The 22,235-nt window shown below is 45.5% G+C and overlaps 1 protein-coding gene across 2 annotated transcripts in view; it reads right to left on the reverse strand.

Annotated features, from left to right (window-relative positions):
- ST6GAL1 (ST6 beta-galactoside alpha-2,6-sialyltransferase 1) overlaps positions 1-22,235 on the reverse strand; it is a 180,933-nt gene that overhangs the window by 108,429 nt on the left and 50,269 nt on the right. The window lies entirely within an intron of this gene.

Raw genomic sequence — 22,235 nt, forward strand, 5'->3', positions numbered from 1 at the left:
GAGTGACTTCTGCAAGTTTGCACCCTGTTGAGTTCCACATTCTCTGGCCATCATTCTGTCTTCCCTTTGATCCATCTGACATGCTAGAGAGAACAGAATACAAAATAATTTTTCTATTTGGAATGATAGAAGTTTAGATGACTTCATACCAACACTCCCCACCCCTCACCCCCAAAACAACAAGTGACTGTAGAGGCCCTGAATAGAAGAGAAACACAGTTCAGTGCCTGAGAAAAAAGCCACAGTGGCTCCACTGACAAAAATACTGCACACAGTACTGTGCTGAACACAGCACACAATAGGGACAGAATTAGCAATTCTGATTAATCAATAGGCGGGGTAAACATCTCAAAATTGAGCTACTTCCCTTACCCTTCTGTCTGCTCTAAAGCAGTTCCTCTGCCTGACTTCCTCATTCTTGTCTCTGCTTCTGTTTGTGTGTATCAACAAATACCCACAGGCACTGGGGGCTGGGGCTGTTCTCATGAAACCTGCATAGGGGATTGTGAGGCGGTCTCCCCTGGGTCCCCTGGTGCACTCCATGTGGTCTCCAAGTAGTCACTGTCTCCAGGACAGGTGACAAAGGATGTGCTCTCCTCAAACGCCAGCCAAGCAGTGACCACAGGGACCACACGGGGAATTTGACCTTAGGGTAGATTCCTTGATGAACTATCTATTTCGATTTCTCCTGCAGGTGTTTACCAACTCCCTGCAAAAGGAACCCCACAACCGACCAGCAGGCATCTTGGGGAGCAGGTACGTGGTGCAGGGGGCAGGGAGAACAGCCATCTTCTGTCACAGGAGCCTATCCTGTACCATGCACAGAAGAATTAGAAGGGATGAGGGAGTGTTGGAGGGGGTTAGAAAAGGGTTTACCTCCCAAGTGCTGACCAGCAGAGGGAACCATCTGACCTGAATAGATAGTGGATGGTGAGTACCATAAGGGCAAAAGCCACATATAATTGGCCTTTGTATTCCCAAAAATATAATAATGCCTTCATTTTCATTGACTTCAGTTATCGTTGGTTTCAGTTTTTGTCAATTTTTTCCATGAAAAATTTGTCTTGAATTTCATTGGCATGCCCACGTGACCTCACTGTGTAAAGCCAGTAGCCATGGCCACCATCATAGCCGCCTGGCCCATGCAGGTTCGCATTTGATTCAGACAGATGGTAATGAAACAACGGAGCCAAGAACTGGTGGGCCATTAGCTTTAATTCTAGCTTGCACCTGGCGAGCAAGAAATATACACAGTAGGAAAACACTTCTCTTTCCAAAGCCACTGACTTATCCGAGTACAGTGGTACCTTGAGATACGAACAGACCAACATTTTTTTTAAGATACGAGCTGAGATTTGGTCCATATTTTTGTTCAAGATCTGAGTGAAATTCTGAGATACGAGTCATGATTCGGGAAGCTGCAGCTAGTTGGCCCATGGTGCATGGGTCCAGTATCGGCAGTTTGATATACAAATTGACTGACTTACAAGCTCAGTTATAGAACGAATTAAATTCATATATCAAGGTACCACTGTATTCCTAGAATAAAAGGTTTCTACCTCACCAGTCTTATTCACCTCTGTTCCCCATCTCCTTCTCTCTGCACAAACTGGTTTCTCCTTCAGCACTCCACCATCTTGGCTGCTTCTCCTCTGCAATGCTAATTTCAGGAACAGAGAGAGAGAGAAAGCCCCTAGTCTCCCTTATTTTATAGGGTAGAAATTAAAGCCTTTAAGCCAGTGTACAAATAAGAAAGTCTCTGATTCAAAGCCACTTATCTGAGGCATAAATGGGATTCCTTATGAGAGTGCACCACCCCATATCATACAACAGTCAAGGGTGTGGGGAAAAGTTTAGTGTTGAGAAGATCTTAGTATTAAAAGGGTGGGAAAGGCTTAGTCTTAAAACTAAGCCTTAGGCTATAAGGACCCTGCCTGCTTACAGCCTGTGCCCCATACCCAAAGCAAACTATAAGCGAGCAAACATATACATATTTGCAAATTTATTTGACCCACATGCTGCTAATTTTGTGAAAACAAAGGGTGACTCACACGTTCTCCTCCTCAGTGTAGTGCTGTTTCTCGTTGTGTCTAGCCAAAGAATTCCATTGCTTTCCAGTGTTTTTGTGCTGTTTTATTGATTGCAAGTGCTAATACTACAATTATATGTAAGTGATTACTATGTACAGCAGGGGTTGGGAACCTTTTTGGCTCAGAGAGCCATGAACACCACATATTTTAAAATGGAATTCCATGAGAGCCATACAATGACCCTTGTACATTACACATTATCCAATAAAAATTTGGTATTGTCCCAGAAGACAGCTGTGATTGGCTCCAGCCACCCACAACCATGAACACAAGCGGTAGGAAATGAATGGATTGTAATACATGAGAATGTTTTATTTATTTTTTTTTGTATTTTTCTGAAGTTGGAAACGAGGAGGCAGTCAGACAGACTCCCGCATGCACCTGACCAGGATCCACCTGGTATGCCCACCAGGGGGCGATGCTCTGCCCATCTGGGTTGTCGCTCTGTTGTGACCAGAGCCATTCTAGCACCTGAGTCAGAGGCCACAGAGCCATCCTCAGCGCCCGGGCCAACTTTGCTCCAATGGAGCCTCAGCTGCAGAAGGGGAAGAGAGAGACAGAGAGGAAAGAGAGGGGGAGGGGTGGAGAAGCAGATGGGTGCTTCTCTTGTGTGCCCTGGCTGGGAACCGAACCCAGGACTCCTGCACGCCAGGCTGACACTCTACCACTGAGCCAACTGGCCAGGGCGAGACTGTTTTATATTTTTAACGTTATTATTTTTTTATTAAAGATTTCTCTGTGAGCCAGATGCAGCCACATCTGGCTCACGAGCCATAGGTTCCCGACCCCTGCTGTACAGTAATTGAATTTACATTAATTCATATGAATATAATTGCTTCAGTTTTCATCAGTTTCAGATTTCACTGACTGTTTTCGGACCGATTATTGATGAAAACCAAGGTATTATAATGTGTAAGGCCAGTAGCCACAGCCACCATCACAGCCACCTGGCCCATGCAGGTTCGCATTTGATTCGGACAGATGGTAATGAAACAATGAAGCCAAGAACTGATGGGCCATCATCTTTATCCTAGCTTGCACCCAGCGGGCAAGAAATACACACAGTGGGAAAACACTTCCCTTTCCATTCAGGGCTCCCAAAGCCACTGACTTATCCGAGTTTCCTAGAATCAAATGTTTCTACTTCACCTGCCTTATTCACCTGAACCCCATCTCCTTCTCTCTGCACAAACTGGTTTCTCTTTCAGCATTCCACCATCTTGGCTGCTTCTCTCCTCCACGTGGCCTTTCTCTGCTCTCTTTCCATGGGCTCTTCCTAGAACATAATCACACTTCCCCGAAACAACGTGATCTCTCTTCCTTTTAAAACCTTTTGGCGCAAAAGCCCTCCCCCAACACATATTAACATAATCATGCCTATCCCAAGCAAGAAGGGCAACGAATATCACTTGGGCGACGAGCTTCCACGTGGGCAGCACTATCTTTAACAAAGTGAGCATAATATATTTTATCTGCCCAACATTGTATTTGTTGTGAATGCTTTTTTTTTTGTATTTTTCTGAAGCTGGAAACGGGGAGAGACAGTCAGACAGACTCCCACATGCGCCCGACCAGGATCCACCCGACACACCCACCAGGGGGCGATGCTCTGCCCACCAGGGGGCGATGCTCTGTTGCGACCAGAGCCACTCCAGTGCCTGGGGCAGAGGCCAAGGAGCCATCCCCAGCGCCCGGGCCATCTTTGCTCCGATGGAGCCTTGCTGCGGGAGGGGAAGAGAGAGACAGAGAGGAAGGAGAGGGGGAGGGGTGGAGAGGCAGATGGGCGCTTCTCCTGTGTGCCCTGGCTGGGAATCGAACCCAGGACTTCTGCATGCCAGGCCAACGCTCTACCACTGAGCCAACCAGCCAGGGCCATTGTGAATGCTTTTGATCACAGTTATGTACTATGTTTACAATTTTGAAAAATATTATTCAACACTGAAACTATTCTCAGGGGCCACAGCAGAACTGAAAGAGCTGTATGAGGAACTGTGTTCCTGTCCTTTCAAGCTATTTGACCTAATGAGAGGTCAGCTGGAGATGAAGGACATGGGAGAGTAGTACCCAAAAGGCCTCATAAAGGATGGAACTTACTGATATTTCAAAAGATTACTAGCAGGTCACCCATGTCATCAGAGGGAGGGGTGGTGGCTGAAGAATGGAAACCCACTCTGGTCTATTGTGGGAAGGCCAACCTCTGTGACTCAGCAGAACTATCTTCTTCCCACAAGTTCAATGTGCCCCCTACTCCCTGCCCCAGCAGTAGAGTTACAGGAGCAAAGGAAGCAAAATAAGTACAGATCATCACAGAAAGCACCAGGACAGCTCATATCTCTGCCCAGGAGGGCATGAGGCCATCAGGTAACTAATCCATGCTTTAAGAAACCCGGGTCTCAAGAGTATACACTTCACCAGCGAGCACTGGGGAAGCTGGACGAGACAATCGTCAAGTAGGGAAACTGTGGAAGGTCTGTATCAGGCCACCCAGGCAGGAGCTGCAGCCGTCCTTTCACTGAATGTGTGGGAAGAGCAGCGGGCCTGACAGGAAGGATGTGTGGAATATGAGGTAATGTGAGCATAGGAGCCAGTCTCCCTGACCCCCAGTCTGAAGGGCAGTAGTCCTCTGTGCTCCCCCAGAAACCTGTGCAGACCCATCCTAGCATACCTCTCACAGTCTTTGTGTCTCTCTCCTCTATGAGGTATTACCTTCAAGAGCACAGGACCCATTCTGGTCCTCTCCAGAATGAATCACACTGCTAGGCACGAAGCAATGACTTTGGCACGCCCTGAATGAATGAATCCTGCATGAAGTCCCTATAGGAGACTCATACTCCACCCAAGAGAAAACAAATGCCTGGCCTGACTGAAAGCCAAACAGTAACGAGTCTAGGAGAGGGCAACTGGCTAGGTCCTACCTGACTCTCCCATATTATAAACTAAAATCTTCAATGGAAAGATTTTGATTGCATAATAACTAAATAGGACCAGTTAGCTAACATCAGGCACACAGGGCAGGAGCCTGGCAGGGTGATTCATGTCCATACTGGGAAACCCACCAGCTACTTGCAGGTGATCTGGCAGCAGAAGTGGAGGAGGAGGGAAGCACACAGAAACAATAGGCAGCAATGGGGACTCAGTGGAACTAATATCTGAGTCGGCTAGATCTGGGTAAAGCTAGGATCTGGTGTATATTGTTTACTAAAATGTTTAGGGGAAATCAGAAAAGACCAAACTTCAGGAAAGGACTACAGGGGTTAAGAGAGAAGGACTGGAGAAGGTGATGCTGGTGAACGTCACTCCATTTGCAGAGGTTCCTAGCCAGGGACTTCTTCATACCAGGTAACCGTCCTTCTGTCTGGTTGAATACAGCTGTCAAGTCAGACGCTTATCAATAATCATCATATATCAACACCACTGTCTGAACATGAACTATGTGTTAGGTACTGCGCTAGGCAGTTTGTCTATCCAATTATCATAACACTGCAAGGTAGATGAAAGTCACCTGCATTTTGTAGGTAAAGATGAGTATCTTTACAGGAAGAGTTAAGCCCTTTGCCCAAGGTCATAGAGCTATTACAGAGCTAGGATTGAAATTCAGCTTCTCTAACTCCAGAGCCAGTGCCTACCACACACACAGGCAAGACCACTCCCACAAATTAAGAGTAGGTTGGCGAAGGCTTCCTGTGAAGAAATAGAGTTGGACCTGGATTGATATGTAGAATTTGGATGGCTGAAACAGAGCTGAAAAGACATCTGGAGGTCCTGACTTAGATTGTGTGGGAGAAAATACTCAAATTCAAGTGCCCTGTAACTATGCTATTTTAGCAAATGCTACCTTATGAGCACTTTGAGTTTCTAACTTTTTATTGATTGCAGAAAAAGTAAAATAGAGCAGGTCCTCAAACAACATCTTTTCATTATAACATTGATGAGATGCCACAGGAACTTAACTCTTGTTTATATCAATTAGCCAACGGTAAGCATTGGTTTGCTATACATCATTGCGTTTCATGTCGCAGAACCTGTCAATGGACACTGAGTAAGGACAGGAGGATATCAATCATTAGCCCTGCATTCAAAGCCCAAACATTCTACACTCCTGTCGGGCCAGTAGTCGCGGTGGTCATGGCCATTCATATGCAGGTTACCATTGGATTCAGGCAGACAGTAAAGAAACAGTGGAGCCAAGGAATGGTGGGCCATTTCTTTATTCCAGTCTCACGTGGGCCGATGAGCAACACACAGGGACAACACTTCCCTTTCACTCAGGGCTCCCAAAGCCACTGACACATTCTCTGGTTCCACAACCAGGAGAATCTTCTCCAGTTTCTCCTAGAATCCAAGGCCCCACCAGTCTCAGTAGAGCTCCCCTCCCCTCTGGTTCCCCATCTGCACCCCTTCTCCCTTCTCTGCCAACACGGCTCCTCCTTCAGCACTCTGCATTCTCTCCCCTCCTTTTGCTCCTCTCCGCAAACATGGCTTCTTTCCCTCTGCCTCTTCTCTTTCTTCTCTCCTTTTTTCAAAACTTTCTGGCACAAAAACCTCTCCTCCAGCAAACATTAGCAAAACAATGGCCCTTCCCAAGCAGGAGGGTAATTTGCAATTTCACAGACCACATATACCTGGCACTGCCCAGCCCCCAACGCAAACTATAAGCAAGCAAACATAAAAATCATATTTTACAAACTTATTTGACCAACAACTACCCCGTCCCATCAGATGACCAGCATTGTTATCTGGGTTCCCTTGTACACAATGTGTCAGGTCTAACAATTTTCTGACGCCTACTAGAACACTGTCACTTAGAAAAGACCTTTGTAAAAAAAAAAAAAAAAAAAAGACCTAGTGAACAGTCAGGTGGTCAACCTGCCACCAATTGAATGAACTCCCCACTCAATAACAACAAAAAAATGGCCAGCCAGCATCTCCTTTCACACCCACAATAATGATTCTTCCTTATTCCCAGGCAGACCAATATTTATTATGGAAAACTTTGTACTTACATCAGACTGAAGTCCTCCTTGTACCCCTCAGCTTCCACCACCTGGTTCTAAACCTACTCTCTAGAGGAAAACAAATGTTTCACTTACCAGTGTGGATGTTACCAGCTTACACGTCACTTCTTCCCCACTCCCACTCACCCACCCACATCTAAAATACCGTTTCTTTTAACAGCAAAAAAAGAAAAAAAAAAACCTCAAGCTAATTACTTCCTCAAACAACAGCTGAATGTCTCCTTCCTCGTGACAGGGTCTCTTGAATTCTCCATTTTTCGTTTGCTCCTCAAACAACTAAAGTCAGCCCACGTCATTTCACTGAAATTACATTTCTAACTGAAAAATCTCCAGTACCTACCTCAATGGCGGCTCTCAGTTCTCTTCAAACTCCCTCCCTCTGAAGTGTGACAAGCATCCTCCCAGATCCCCTCCCCTGCCCCCCATCAGCCTCCTCTGGTGACCAGCTTCCTGCCAGCCCTGAAATGCCCACACCAAGGGGGCTTCGGCCTCAGCAGGGGTTCCACTCACTGTTGGCCATTACCCACAGCATGTGGCCAGCCCCTCTGCCATCTCCCCCCTCCCCCAGACTCCAGACCACATCTTTTTTTTAAAAAATGTTAAACTGGCCACCTGTACAGAAATTTTACACTCTACATATACTCCTTTCATTAAAAATCATTAACCACTAGCATAAATCTTAGTGCTTAGGACACAACAGTGAATAAACCAGACCAAGATCACTGCCTTTAGAGCTTTACATTCTAGCAGAGGAAGACACCAAAAACACACATGCGACTGGTAGATGATTTAGTGTCTTAGAAGATCCTAAGTGGTGTGGGACACAAAGCAGAGCAGCAGAGTATGGGAAGGGGAGGATCAGAAGGACTGGCTTGAGGCAGATGGCCATTTTTTAATAGGCTTTGAGAAGCTGGCACTTAAGCAAAGAATGAAAAGTGGTGAAGGAGTGAGGGCTACAGTATATTGGTAAGAGCATTTGTGGCAGACGGAAGGGTCTATGCAAAGCCCTGAGGCAGGAATGCACTGGGGTGGCCTGGCTAAAAGGATCAGGCAAGAGGGTGCAAAAAAAGGGGGTCCATCTGAGAGGAACAGAGACTGTGGGGGACAGCGTTGGAGATCGAGAAGTGCCAACTCAGAGTAAAAGCCAAAGTCATGATAAAGACTGTGGCTTTTACACCAAGTAAAACTGAGATCCACTGCTAGGGTTTCAGCAGAGGGGCAACCTGATCTGATTCAATGTCACCAGGATTATTCAGGCTACCCTGTGGGGACAGGAACAGGAGACAGGGGTAGAAGTAGGCCAACCATCCCGAGATCACTTGAGTGATCTCCATGAGAGATGATGGTGGCTTGGACCAGGTAGTGGCAGCGGAAGTGGTGAGAAATGAATATGTTTTAGTTGTACTTCAAAAATCAAGCCCAGGCCCTGGCTGGTTGGCTCAGTGGTAGAGTGTTGGCCTGGGGTATGGATTCCCAGTCAGACCACACAGGAGGAGCACCCATCTGTTTCTCCCTGCCTACCGCCACCACCCCCCCTACACACACACACATAGCCATGGCTCCACTGATTTGAGTGAGTTGGCCCCGAGCGCTAAGGATGGGTCTGTGGCCTCAGGCACCAAAAATAGCTTGTTTTCAGTTCAACATAGCAACACCCCAGATGGGCAGAGCATCACCCCATAGGGGGCTTGCTGGGTGGATCTAGGTCAGGCACATGAGGGAGTCTGTCTTTCTACATCTGCTACTCTCACTTAATTGAAAATAAAAAAATCAAGCTCAGTGAATTAGATATAAATAAGAGAGAGAGAATCAAAGATAATTCCAAGGTTTGAAGTAGAAGCAACTAGAAGGATGGTGTCATTTTCAACAAAAAAAGGGGAGGGTGAGGGAAGAGCAGATCTGGAGAGGAATAGCAGACCAGGAGTTGAGTTCAGTTTGGGGGATCCTGAATTTGAGATAGGACTGTCACATGGAGTATTAAAGAGGCAACCTGATAGGAAATTACAGCTGTCAGGAGAAAAGTCTAGGCTGCTAGCATAAATGTAGCATTATCAGCACTGAAGCCCTTTGGAGGTTTTTGAATAGCTGGTTCAGTTGTTCTCCACTGGCTGCACAGATAGTTACTCTGGAGCAATAATTCTTGGGTTTAAACCTGACTGTACTACTTCTTAGCTGTGTGATCTTAAAAAGGGCTACTCAACTTGCCTGACCAGGCAGTGGCACAGTGGATAGAGCATCGGCCTGGTATGCTGAGAACCCAGGTTCAAAACCCCAAGGTCACTGACTTGAGCACAGGCTCATCAGCTTCAGCATAGGGTTGCCGGCTTGAGCATGGGATCATAGATATGACCCCCCAATGTTCACTGGTTTGAGCTCAAGGTTGCTGGCTTGAGGAAGCAGTCACTCACTTTGCTTTACACCCCCCCCCCCAGTCAAGGCACATATGAGAAGCAATCAATGAACAACTAAGGTGCCACAATTGAGTTGATGTTTCTCATTTCTCTCCCTTCCTTCCTGTCTATCCCTCTCCTTCTCTCAAAAAAAAAAAAAAAAAAAAAAAAAAGAGAGAAAGGTAGGGATCACCTCACAGCTTGGACTTTCCCAAGGCATTATATAGGGTTTTATGCCAAATTCCAAGCTACCATTCAACTTTTTTTTAACTATAATAAGGAGGAGTAAGAAGTGTTTCCAGCCTTATTTACATGTTGTGCTTTGTGGTCCAGAAATGCTGAATCTTTTGAAAGGATGATATGAAGTTAAGTCCTTGGCTGAACTATACAACTTTTGAGTTTCATGGCATGCCAATTTTGCCATATTTAGGAGAGTTGTTCTATGTAAATCAGCTCAGAGCTGCAAAATCACATGTGAATGATATGGGAATTTTTTTTTTTCTTTCTTTCATTTTTCTGAAGCTGGAAACAGGGAGAGACAGTCAGACAGACTCCCGCATGCGCCCGACCGGGATCCACCCGGCACGCCCACCAGGGGCGACGCTCTGCCCACCAGGGGGCGATGCTCTGCCCATCCTGGGCGTCGCCATGTTGCGACCAGAGCCACTCTAGCGCCTGAGGCAGAGGCCACAGAGCCATCCCCAGCGCCCGGGCCATCTTTGCTCCAATGGAGCCTTGGCTGCGGGAGGGGAAGAGAGAGACAGAGAGGAAAGCGCGGCGGAGGGGTGGAGAAGCAAATGGGCGCTTCTCCTGTGTGCCCTGGCCGGGAATCGAACCCGGGTCCTCCGCACGCTAGGCCGACGCTCTACCGCTGAGCCAACCGGCCAGGGCTGATATGGGAATTTTAATATTGTATTTGAAGACTGCATGAATCTGAAGTTTAAACTTATATATTTCAGTTTAGTATGCTAAAAAAGTACTGAATTAAAATCTTTTTTTGACAATACTGTAATCTCAGTTCAGAATTTAACTGAAAATAAAAAACTGAAATGATTTTTATATAGTAAATTGAACTGTAAAGGGAAGGAAGGGAGGGAGGGAGGGAGGGAAGGAGGGAGGGAAAGAGAAAGAAAGAAAGAAAGAAAGAGAGAGAGAGAGAATTCAGAAAGAAAGAAAGAAAGAAAGAAAGAAAGAAAGAAAGAAAGAAAAAAAATGAAAGAAAGGAGAAAGGAAAGGAAAGGAAAGGAAAAAGGGAAAGGGAAAAGGAAAAGGAAAAGGAAAAGGAAAAGGAAAAGAAAGAAAATCTCCTGCATGTTCCTGAAATCCTGACTCACCTGACCCCAGTGTCTCCAGCACCTTCTGCGGGTTCTCCTGCCTCTCCAGCTTCCTCCGCCCAATAGGTCACTTTCTCCCACCTTGCAATGCCCCTTCCAGTGTACACGCCAACCACAGGAATAAAGGTAAAAAAAAAATTTTACACTCATTTTTTGTCATTTTACACTATGCAGTATATTTATTATGTTCTTTTCCTTTTTCTGTGGCTTAGTTGTGTTTTTATGTTCTAGATTATGATTTTACAACTGTGTTAGGATAGGTAAGTGACTTAGGCTAGGGGGTGTTTCAACTTACACCAAAATTTGGGTTATATCAAGTGTGATAGGAACGGAACTGTGTCGTAACCTGAGGATCCCCTGTATTTAGTCAGGGGCACTGACCTCTTTTCCCTTAGATTGTCAAACAAAAAATGACAATAGTCAACACGACAATAACCATCTTGTGTGAATGAATCAAAATTATATCTTTTTTTTCTTTTGCCAGAGCAGCAAAAAAAATTGTTTCTGGTGTGACTCAGAATTGTGGTAATTAGTTTATGTGTGCCATGAGGTGAAAAAGGTTAAAAATTGCTAGTTTAACACATCAGATCTATATACTAGAAGATGCAATCTCCATTGTCTGCAGACAGATGGTCTCCTTATCCAAGTTAATATACACAGGTACCAATTGGTCTCCATCTCAAGGTTGATTAAATGATGCACGGCTCACACTTCCTTCTTCTCCCTTCATCTTCCCAGCTGTCATCACTTCTCAAGAGCAGGCAAATCCCTGGCCCTCAACACCCTTGTTGCAGAACCCCGGCAATTTGTGGACACATGTTCCCCAGCGTGTGTTAATGAAGCCTTACAGAGCGTCGTTAGTAACCAGAAATCTTTCTCTGTTGCAATCATGAAGAGATGACTTGAGGAAGGTCATGGTTATCCATATTATAAAGGTTAAAGATAACTTCAAATGTGAATGGAAGGATCTGGCATCCTTTTGATATACTCTGTACAAAGCTTTCTATCAGGAGTCAGGGTAACCAATCCCTAAGTTTTGTTCTCATCAAGCGAAGCAAAATGATACAGGCATAATTACCTCTAATTTGTGAGTCACATCAACCTTGGTTTGAAATCCAAATCTGTTTACTAGCTCTGTCACACAGGGCAACTTAATTGAATTCTCTAGGCCTCAGTTTATTCATCTGTAAAAGAGGGGTAGTGTTACCTGTATCACAGAGTTATTGGGAGAATTAAATGAGAAAAGATATGTAAAGCATCCAGCACACAATCAGTGTTCAAAGTGGCAACTATTATCATGGATCTTAGAAGAGAAGAATCCAAAGCAATCACTCGGTAGGCCTCCTTCAGCTTTTAGCAGGGTCTTATAGATTTCTGTTAGTCTGTAAGAAAACTTGTGCTGAGTTTTGTCATCAAGGCTGAGGTTGGAAACAGAAGGTCAATAGAGCAAGTAGGGGTCTAGCCTTTCTCTTAGCTTTGATGGGACAACATTTCCTAATTAACTCTGTAATTTATATGCTCATAGGATGGGCCTTGAGAATGTAGAAACAAAGGCAAGAAGACCTAGAAATACAAACAAAAGATAGAAAGACATCTGCCCACCCTCAGTCCCTTCCTGACCTTACCCAGTGGCTCAACTCCACTTCCGCTGGAACCTTGACACGCCGAATCCCCCTCAATTCACGTATGCACAGGACAGACACTAACTGGGCGCCGAGTCCTTGAGGAACTGACCTCTTGACCACCATGCCCAATGCACAGTGTCACTAATTGCTTGACCATAAGCAACAGGGTCTTTAAAGGTAGCTCATTCCATTTGCAGATTGTCCTGACTTCAGAGTTGTAGAATATAGATTAACTAATCCAGAAACTACTTCCCTTGACTTCTGCCTTTAAGATCTAGTTTTAAAACTAACATACTTTTAAAAGATGAGAATCTTGCATGATAAGATATCATTACAATCAAATTTTATCATCATGCTCACAGGTAATATTCCTGAGAGCCAACCATAAAACCACCATACAGGCAGGAAAGCACGCAGTGGTTTCCACCAGCCTGTCCCCCAGAAATTTCCTGCCGGTCTGCAGTTCATTAAAGAGCAGACAGGCAGTAGTCCCTAGATCAGCGGCTGAAAAACCACTGAAGTGGTTCCTGAACTTGCCAGCTTCTAGTACAATTCTCTGCACCTGTTACACCCCCTGCTCCCCAGGCCCCACCCCAACCAGGCTGAATCAGAATCTAGACCAGGGGTCCCCAAACTTTTTACACAGGGGGCCAGCTCACTGTCCCTCAGACCGTTGGAGGGCCAGACTATAAAAAAAACTATGAACAAATCCCTATGCACACTGCACATATCTTTTATTTTAAAGTAAAAAAACAAAATGGGAACAAATACAATATTTAAAATCAAGAACAAGTAAATTTAAATCAACAAACTGACCAGCATTTCAGTGGGAAGTAAAAATAAGACAGCCTCTGTCTTTTGGGGGTAAAATTAATATAAGACAGGGTCTTATAATAGGGGAAACATGGTGTGTAGTAATGGGGGGGAGACTTTGGGGCAAAGGGAGGTTATAGGGGCCATTATTTTGTTGTACATTTGGGGGAGTATGGGGTTGCTGTACTGTGTAGTAATAATGGTTATAGTGCTCTGCCTTTCTTCTACTTCTGCTGTTATTTCAAACTGCTTCCAGTGATGTGGGGCACCGCAGCCACAGACCAGATGTGCGTAATATGACCCGCTTCTGGAACCATGACGCATGTGTCCTGCGTCACCGGAAGTAGTACTGTACGTGAGTGACGCTGCGCTATGTGGCGCCACCACATACAGTACTCCAGGAGCACAGGATGTGGATGCATCGCATCCTGTGCTCTTCTCACCACCAATGAAAGAGGTACCCCTTCCAGAAGTGCAGCAGGGGTGGGATAAATGGCCTCAGGGGGCCGCATGCGGCCCGTGGGCCATAGTTTGGGGACGCCTGATCTAGACAGAGCTTGAGATTTCCCTTTTAACAAGCACTTCAGGCGATTCTTAGGATCAGGCAAACTGGAGACTGGTGACATAGTGGATCAGTTGTGGCATCCTTGGGTTGGGCATTTACAGTGTGACCGGGGCAACTCTTTATCTTATCTGAACCTTAGTTACAGATCCATGAGTTCATAACAATATCTACCTAGAGTGCATTCCAAGGAATAAATAAGATTCCATAAACCACATAGCTTCAATACTGTCATCATCATTGATCCTAATGACCCTAAAAAAATAGCATCCCTATTATTATTGCTCAGTGCTACACAATTAGCAATTAAACCCTGAGACCAGTTTTTAAACTCAGATCTGACCATCTCCAAAGCCTGAGTGCTGAACCGAGCATCAGGGGAAGAAGGAATTAAGTGGGCAGGAGGCCTAGTAGGGCAGAATGACCTACATATCCAGCTCCTGGCTCCCAATTCTTGCTTGAACCCAGCTCATATTGCAGCCATCAGGCAGCAGCTCTGGCCAGCAAGATGCTCACAGCACCACAGTATAGAGTTTGCCTTGGGGCCCTGGCCGGTTGGCTCAGTGGTAGAGTGTTGGCCTGGTGTGCAGGAGTCCGGGTTCGACTCCCAGCCAGGGCACACAGGAAAAGCGCCCATCTGCTTCTCCACCCCTCCCCCTCTCCTTTCTCTCTGTCTCTCTCTTCCCCTCCCGCAGCCAAGGCTCCATTGGAGCCAAGTTGGCCCAGGCACTGAGGATGGCTCTATGGCCTCTGCCTCAGGTGCTAGAATGGCTCTGATTGCGGCAGAGCGACGCCCCAGATGGGCAGAGCATCGCCCCCTGGTGGGCATGCCAGGTGGATCCCGGTCAGGCGCATGCGAGAGTCTGTCTGACTGCCTCCCCGTTTCCAACTTCAGAAAAATACAACAACAAAAAAAGAGTTTGCCTTGGACTTCCTCCTGCTTCTGCTTCTACTCCTCCCTGCATGCTGCTGCTCTCCCCTTCCTTTTGGGAACATCCACAATTCCCACTCTTTCTGAAGGTCTGCACCCAGCTCTGCCCCAAAGAGCTTCCCTCCTGGAAGGCAGGGCAGTGACATAGTTTGAGAGGCTGGTTTGGAGAACATGCTTCCTTCCCTAATTTCAAGGCATTGCATTATTACTTTATTCCTCTGGGTCTCAGTCTCACTCTCTCTCTCTCTCTCTATCTCTCTCCCTCCCTCCCTCTCTCGGCTCATTTGCAATAATGCTCTCAGTACAGTGCCTGGCTCACCTGTCAAACAAGCAATAGCACTAGAGCCCTAGCCTATCACCTCTCCTCCTCTGAAGTCCCTCGCAATTGCATTTCAGTTAAAGTGGGACCACCCATGATCCATACTTTGGTAGATTGTTTTATTCATGAGTCCCCAATCATTTGTTCATAGAAATATGCCCCAAGTACAGGTGATGTAGAAATAAAGTGTCCAGTCCTTGCTCCTGAAGCCTTAGAAGATGAGAAAGACCCACAAATTGTTGGGTGGGGAACCATGTAAGGCGTTAAGAACTAAGGGCTGGGTGGCACCAATTCCGCTAGAGGAAGTCAGAAAAAGTAATGTTCATCCTGGGTTTTAAAGAATGAACAGGAGTTTGCCAGGCAGAAAAAGTAGTTCAAAGGCTTAGTCATGAAGGTGGGCTCACGCTCTTCAGGGAATGGTGGGCAGCTGTGCAGGGTGGGGGCCTGAGAGCGCAGTGATGGGAAACGGGTCTCAGCGGAATTACCTGCTCCCGACATAAGTGTTTCTGGTCCAGGTTTATCCTGCTAGAAACTGGTTTTTCCAGCAAACCAGTGACATTATTAGATGATTTTCTCTAAACTCAGTGTTCAGCTCCACGCACTAAAGAGAACCTTTGATGGGGTATGAGAGCTAAAGCAGAGCCACTTAAACTGATAGAGGAGAGGGTGCCAGGGACTATCTTTCCTCGTCCTTGGTCTGTCCTGAGCACAGTCATCCTCCTCACCACCTCTGGCTGACTTGGAACTCTAACCACATTCTCACTGGAATACCAGCCTCCAGAACAGGTTTACAGAGTGATGGGGAAAGACAAAGATGAGAGCCAGAGGAGCTGGGACAGCTTCAGGGATAACCTGAGATGAGCCAGGAAAATCGTATTCTGTGCCTGGTGGCTTACCATGTCCTGAGAGAAGCATGGGACAGATCTGAGTCCAAACCTGCCTCCATTCTTTTCTAACTGCATGACCTTGAGTAGTAATTCACTGGATGTCTCAGAGGCTTCTCATACAGTAAGTCGAGGTAACAAGCCCCAAATCAAAGACTTGTTCTGAGGATTAAACTATAGACATATCTCATTTTATTGCACTTTGTTTTATTGGGATACTCACTTTGTTACAGAGATCTGGCATCAAACCCCCAATATCTCTAAGGTATGCCTATAATTTATTTCAAGTGGCCAGCACTATAAGGAGTAATACATCTCTAAATATTACTAAACTGATTATTAATATCTTCATTTTCATCTTATGAGGGAGGGGGCTGTCAGACTAAAAAGACCTTCGACAATTGCAGCACCCCCCGGACTCAGGCCCTCCGGACGCTCACTGTGCCATTGTGAATTCCTAGCTCAGACCCTGATCAGTCCCTTCCAAGTTGCCTTCTTCCGTCCTGGGCTGCTTGCAGTTTCTGCAGGATAGGATCACATTTCCCACCTGAGCCAGTGGGCCCTGGGAGAGTGTGGCCTTGCAGCTCGGGGCTTTTCAGAGGGCTCACATGACAACCTGGCAGGGCGCAGCTGTTCCTGGCAAGGGCATTAATAATCCAGGTCTTTTTCCGCAAACTCTGGCAAACAATCTAAAGTGACAAGTGAAAACATTGGGTCCAAATTCTCACTGGGGCAAACAGCAGAGGAGGCCAACATAACTTGAATTTATCAGGGCTAAATCATGAAACTGAATCAGACCTGCTTGGGGGCAAGGGGGAGGGCCACGGTCCTTGGATCATATACAGTGTGTCCGTAAAGTCATGGTGCACTTTTGACCAGTCACAGGAAAGCAACAAAAGACGATAGAAATGTGAAATCTGCACTAAATAAAAGGAAAACTCTCCCAATTTCATACCTATTCAGTGCAGTTCGATGTGGGCTCACGCACAGATTTTTAGGGCTCCTTAGGTAGCTATCCCATATAGCCTCTACAGACTCGTCACTGACTGATGACCTACCAGAACGGGGTTTCTCCACCAAACTGCAGGTTTCCTTCAACTGCTTATCCCACCGAGTAATGTTATTCCTATGTGGTGGCACTTCGTTATAAACGCGCCGATATCCATGTTGCACTTTGGTCACAGATTCGAATTTAGCAAGCCACAGAACACACTGAACTTTCTTCTGTACCGTCCACATCTCGACTGGCATGGCCGTGGGCTGCTCTGCTGTATACACGGTGTTACGTCATCATCTGCGCATGCGCACATGCTGCCATATCATCCTACAGAAACTGAGAGGGTTTTCCTTTTATTTGGTGTAGATTTCACATTTCTATCATCTTTTGTTGCTTTCCTGTGAACCGGTCAAAAGTGCACCATGACACACTGTACTTCTATATTGCCTATGGGTGATTTCAGTGAAATGGTTCAGAGCCAGGGAAGAGAGAAAAGAGTCCAGGTGACTTGGTAGCTGAGGAGTGAACTGGGCCATGCATTCACTTCAACGATTACCAAAAAAACACAGCAGCCACCATAAGCAGCCCAGAGACACCTGCAACAGGAGACTTTGTGAAGAGCAAGCCCATCTCCCCTCACAAAAAGGGGGACAAGTCAGGATTTTTGTCTTCTTTGTTTATACTACATCAACACAAAAAAACAGTGCCTGGTAGCCTGGCCGGCTGGCTCAGTGGTAGAACATCTGGCCAGTGTGTGGAAGTCCCGTTTGATTCCCCATCAGAACACACAAGAGAAGCAGCCATCTACTTCTCCTCCCCCCTCCCTTTCTCCCTCTCTCTCTCTCTCTCTCTCTCTCTCTCTTTCTCTCTCTCTCTCTCTCTCTCTCGGCTCTCATGGCTCCAATGGTTTGAGCAAGTTGGCCCCAGGTGCTGAGGATGGATCCATGGCCTCACCTCAGAAGTTAAAAATAGCTCGGTTGCCCAGCAATGGAGCAGTGGCCTCAGATGTGCACAGCAACACCCCTATGGGATTTGCCAAATGGATCCTGGTCTGGGAGTATGCAGGAGTCTATCTCTCTGCCTCCAGTCTTCTCACTTAATTAAAAAAAAAAAACAAAAATAAAAAGACAGTACGTGGCATCAGTGCACTTGGTCAATATGAGAGACTGAAGAATCATGGGGTCTGGAAGAAGAATTCAGGCTTCAGGTCCAGCAGCACCGGTCAGTAACTGTGCAAACTTAAGCCATTTGTTATCTCTGAGCCTCAGCCTCCTCATCAGGAAAATGGGAAATGACATATACTTTGAAAGGTTCTTATAAGAAATATTGTAATTAAAATAATCTATGTAAAAGACACTAAAATAATGCTTGATAGGTAGAATTAACAAAATGAACTTCTCAAAAGCAGACCTTGGTCTTCAGAAACAGCTCAGACTTTAAGTAGCAACTCTGTTTCCAATTCTTACAGTGGTGGGGGGATGATGGCAAGGGAGGGAGGCAAAAAGAGAAGGTAAACAATTGAAGATAAAAAATCAAAGGAAAACTGACCTGTGGTGGCACAGTGGATAAAGCGTCGACCTGGAAATGCTGAGGTCACTGGTTCGAAACCCTGGGCTTGCCTGGTCAAGGCACATATGGGAGTTGATGCTTCCAGCTCCTCCCCCTTCTCTCTCTCTGTCTCTCCTCTCTCTCTCTCTCTCTCCCACTCCTCTCTAAAATGAATAAGTAAAGTCTTAAAAAAGTTTTTTAGAGACTTGTATACAAAGACTGGTATACAATTGTTCATAGCAGCTTTATTGGTAAAGCTGAAAACAACAAAAATGTCCTTCTGTGGGTCAGTAATGAAACAGTGGCCCAGCCATACCATGAAATGCCACTCAGCAATAAAAAGAGCAAACTACTGATATTCCCAACTACTTGGCTGGACTTGAAGTGCATTACAATCAGTGAAAACAAACTAGACTCAGAAGGTTGCATACTGTATGATTCTATTTATAGAACATTCTCTTTTCTTTCTTTCTTTCTTTCTTTTTTGTAACAGAGACAGAGAGAGAGACAGAGAAAGGGACAGATAGGGACAGATACGTAGGAAGGGAAAGAGATGAGAAGTATCAATTCGTTGTTGTGGTTCTTTAGTCTTTTTACTTGTCCATTGACTGTTTTCTCATATGTGCTTTGACCGGGGGGGCTACAGCAGAGCCAGTGACCCTTTGCTCAAGCCAACAACCTTGGGCTTCAAGCCAGAGACCTTGGGCTCAAGCCAGTGACCATGGGGTCATGTCTATGATCCCCCGCTCAAGTCAGCAACCTCACTCTAAAGCTGGTGAGCCCCTACTCAAGCCAGATGAGCCCACGCTCAAGCTGGTTACCTTGAGATTTCAAACCTAGGTACTCTGCATACCAGTCCAATGCTCTATCCACTGCACCAACACCTGGTCAGGCTCTTTTTTTTTTTTTTTTAAATTAAGTGACAGAAGACGAGGGAGAGACAGACTCCAGCATGCGCACTGGACTGGGATCTACCTGGCAAGCTCCTACAGGACAATGCTCTGCCCATCTAGGGTATTACTCTGTTGCTCAGCAACCGAGCTCTTCTTAGCAGCTAAGGCAGAGGCCATGGAGCCATCCTCAGTGCCCAGGGCCAACTTGCTCCAACCCAGCCATGGCTTTAGGAGGAGAGAGAGAGAGAAAGAGAGAAGAGAGAGAGAAGCAAGGGGGGGGGGAAGCAAATGGGTGCTTCTCTTATGTTCCCTGACCAGGAATGGAATCTGGGACTTCTACATGGTGGACTGATGCTTTACCACTGAGCCAACCGACCAGGCCCAGAACATTTTCAAAATGACAAAATTATACAGATGAGAAATAGGGAAAGGGGCCAGGCCAGTATGACAATGAAGGGGCGACCTGAGGGAGATTTTTTGTGGAGATGGAACAGTTCTGTATATTGACTGCAGAACTGTAGGTAGCTCTACTCACCTATACATTCGAGAAAATGACAGAACTACAGTGTGTCCGTAAAGTCATGGAGCACTTTTGACCGGTCACAGGAAAACAACAAAAGATGATAGAAATGTGAAATCTACACCAAATAAAAGGAAAACCCTCTCAGTTTCTGTAGGATGATGTGGCAGCATGTGTACATGCACAGATGATGATGTAACACCGGAGATGATGTGTATACAGCGGAGCAGCCCACGGCCATGCCAGTCGAGATGTGGACAGTACAGAGGAAAGTTCAGTGTGTTCTGTGGCTCACTAAATTTGAATCCGTGACCAAAGTGCAACATGGATATCGGCGCGTTTATAACGAAGTGTCACCACATAGGAATAACATTACTTGGTGGGATAAGCAGTTGAAGAAAACCAGCAGTTTGGTGGAGAAACCCCGTTCTGGTAGGCCATCAGTCTGTGACGAGTCTGTAGAGGCTATATGGGATAGCTACCTAAGGAGCCCTAAAAAATCTGTGCATGAGCCCACACTGAACTGCACTGAATAGGTATGAAACTGGGAGAGTTTTCCTTTTATTTGGTGCAGATTTCACATTTCTATCGTCTTTTGTTGCTTTCCTGTGACTGGTCAAAAGTGCACCATGACTTTACGGACACACTGTATACACCCGTTGTACCATTTGCAAATTCCTGGTTTTGACACTGTAGTATAATTAAGGAAGATGAAACTAAATAAAGGATGCACTAGATACCTCGGTACTATCTCTGCAACTTTCTGTGAATCTAAAAGGAATTCACGTGTTTCAAAATAAAAAGTTTTTTAAAGGATGTGCACAGCCAGTAAATGGGGTAGCTAGAATTCTAGTCCATGTTCTTCTATTCCAAAAATCCCAGTGTTCCAATCAAATTATGTCTGATTTTGCATGCACCTGATATTCTATATCTCTATGCCTTTGCACATGCAAACTTCTACCTAGATTGCCCTTCCCCCACCTAGCTAAGACGCAATTCCATACCCTCTCCTCCAAGCAGCTTCCCTGACTTCAATTAGGATTACAGACCTTCCTTTGTACTTCCTGTACATAGCACATACTCAACTGTACTGTAACTCTAACCCTAATCTACCACATGCAAGCCACATAAATCACTAGCTTGTAGAATATATAAATAATTCATAACTCAATCATAAGAAAACAAATAACCCAATTGTTTTTTAATAGGCAAAATATCTGAACAGATATTTCACCAAGGGAAACTGGCAGATGGAAAATATGCACATGAAAAGATGAGGAACATCTTAGTCTGTAGGGGAATGCAAATAAAACCACACGATAGCACCACACACCTATTACAATAGCTAAAATTAAAGAGAGCAACCCTACTAAGTGTTGCAAGGAAGCAGAGCACCTAGAACACCCATGCACTGTTGGCGGGAGTATAAAATAGAAAACCGTTTGGCAGCTTCTTAAAATTCCAACATACCCTGCCATATGGCCCAGCCATTCTACTCCTGTTATTTACCCAGTAACAAAGGACACATATGTCCCCACAAAAATTTTTCACAAGTACTTACAGTGTGGCTTTATTTTAATAGCCAGAAAACTGGGAACAACCCAAATGTCCATCAGCAGGTAAATGGATAAACAAATGTAATATTTCCATAGAATGGGATACTATTCAGCAATAAAAGAATGAACCATTGATACCACAACATAGACAAATATCAATAGAATTATATTGAGTGTAGCCTGACTGGTGGTGATGCAATGGATAGAGCATTGACCTGGGATGCTGAGGACCCAGGTTCCAAACCCCAACATGACCAGCTTGAGCACAGGCTCACCAGCTTGATCATGAGGTCACAGACAGCTTCAGCAAGGGGTCACTGGCTAGGCTTACATCCCCCTCCCTATTCCCCCATCAAGGCACATATGAGAAGCAATCAATGAACAAGTAAAGTGATGTAACTTCTCATATCTCTCCCTTCCTGTCTGTCTGTCTGTCTCTCTCATGCACACAAAAAAATTTATTATACTGAGTGTAAGAAGAGCACATGCTGTATTATACTATTTACAGAGAGTTCTAGAAAATGCAAAGTACCTGATAGTGATAGAAAGCAGACTGGTGATAGACAGGACCTGGAAAGGGGCAGAGGGGAAGAATAAGGTGATGGAGAAAACTTTGGGGGGGGGAGGGTAATGGTTATGTTCATTCGTTTGACTGGGGGAGAGTTTCATGAGTATATAAAAATGTCAAAACTCTTCAAGTTGTGCGATTTACACACGTACAGGTTTCTGTCTGTCAATTATACTTCAGTAGAGATACA

Source organism: Saccopteryx leptura, chromosome 8, assembly GCF_036850995.1.
Source record: "Saccopteryx leptura isolate mSacLep1 chromosome 8, mSacLep1_pri_phased_curated, whole genome shotgun sequence".
Lineage (NCBI taxonomy): Eukaryota > Metazoa > Chordata > Mammalia > Chiroptera > Emballonuridae > Saccopteryx > Saccopteryx leptura.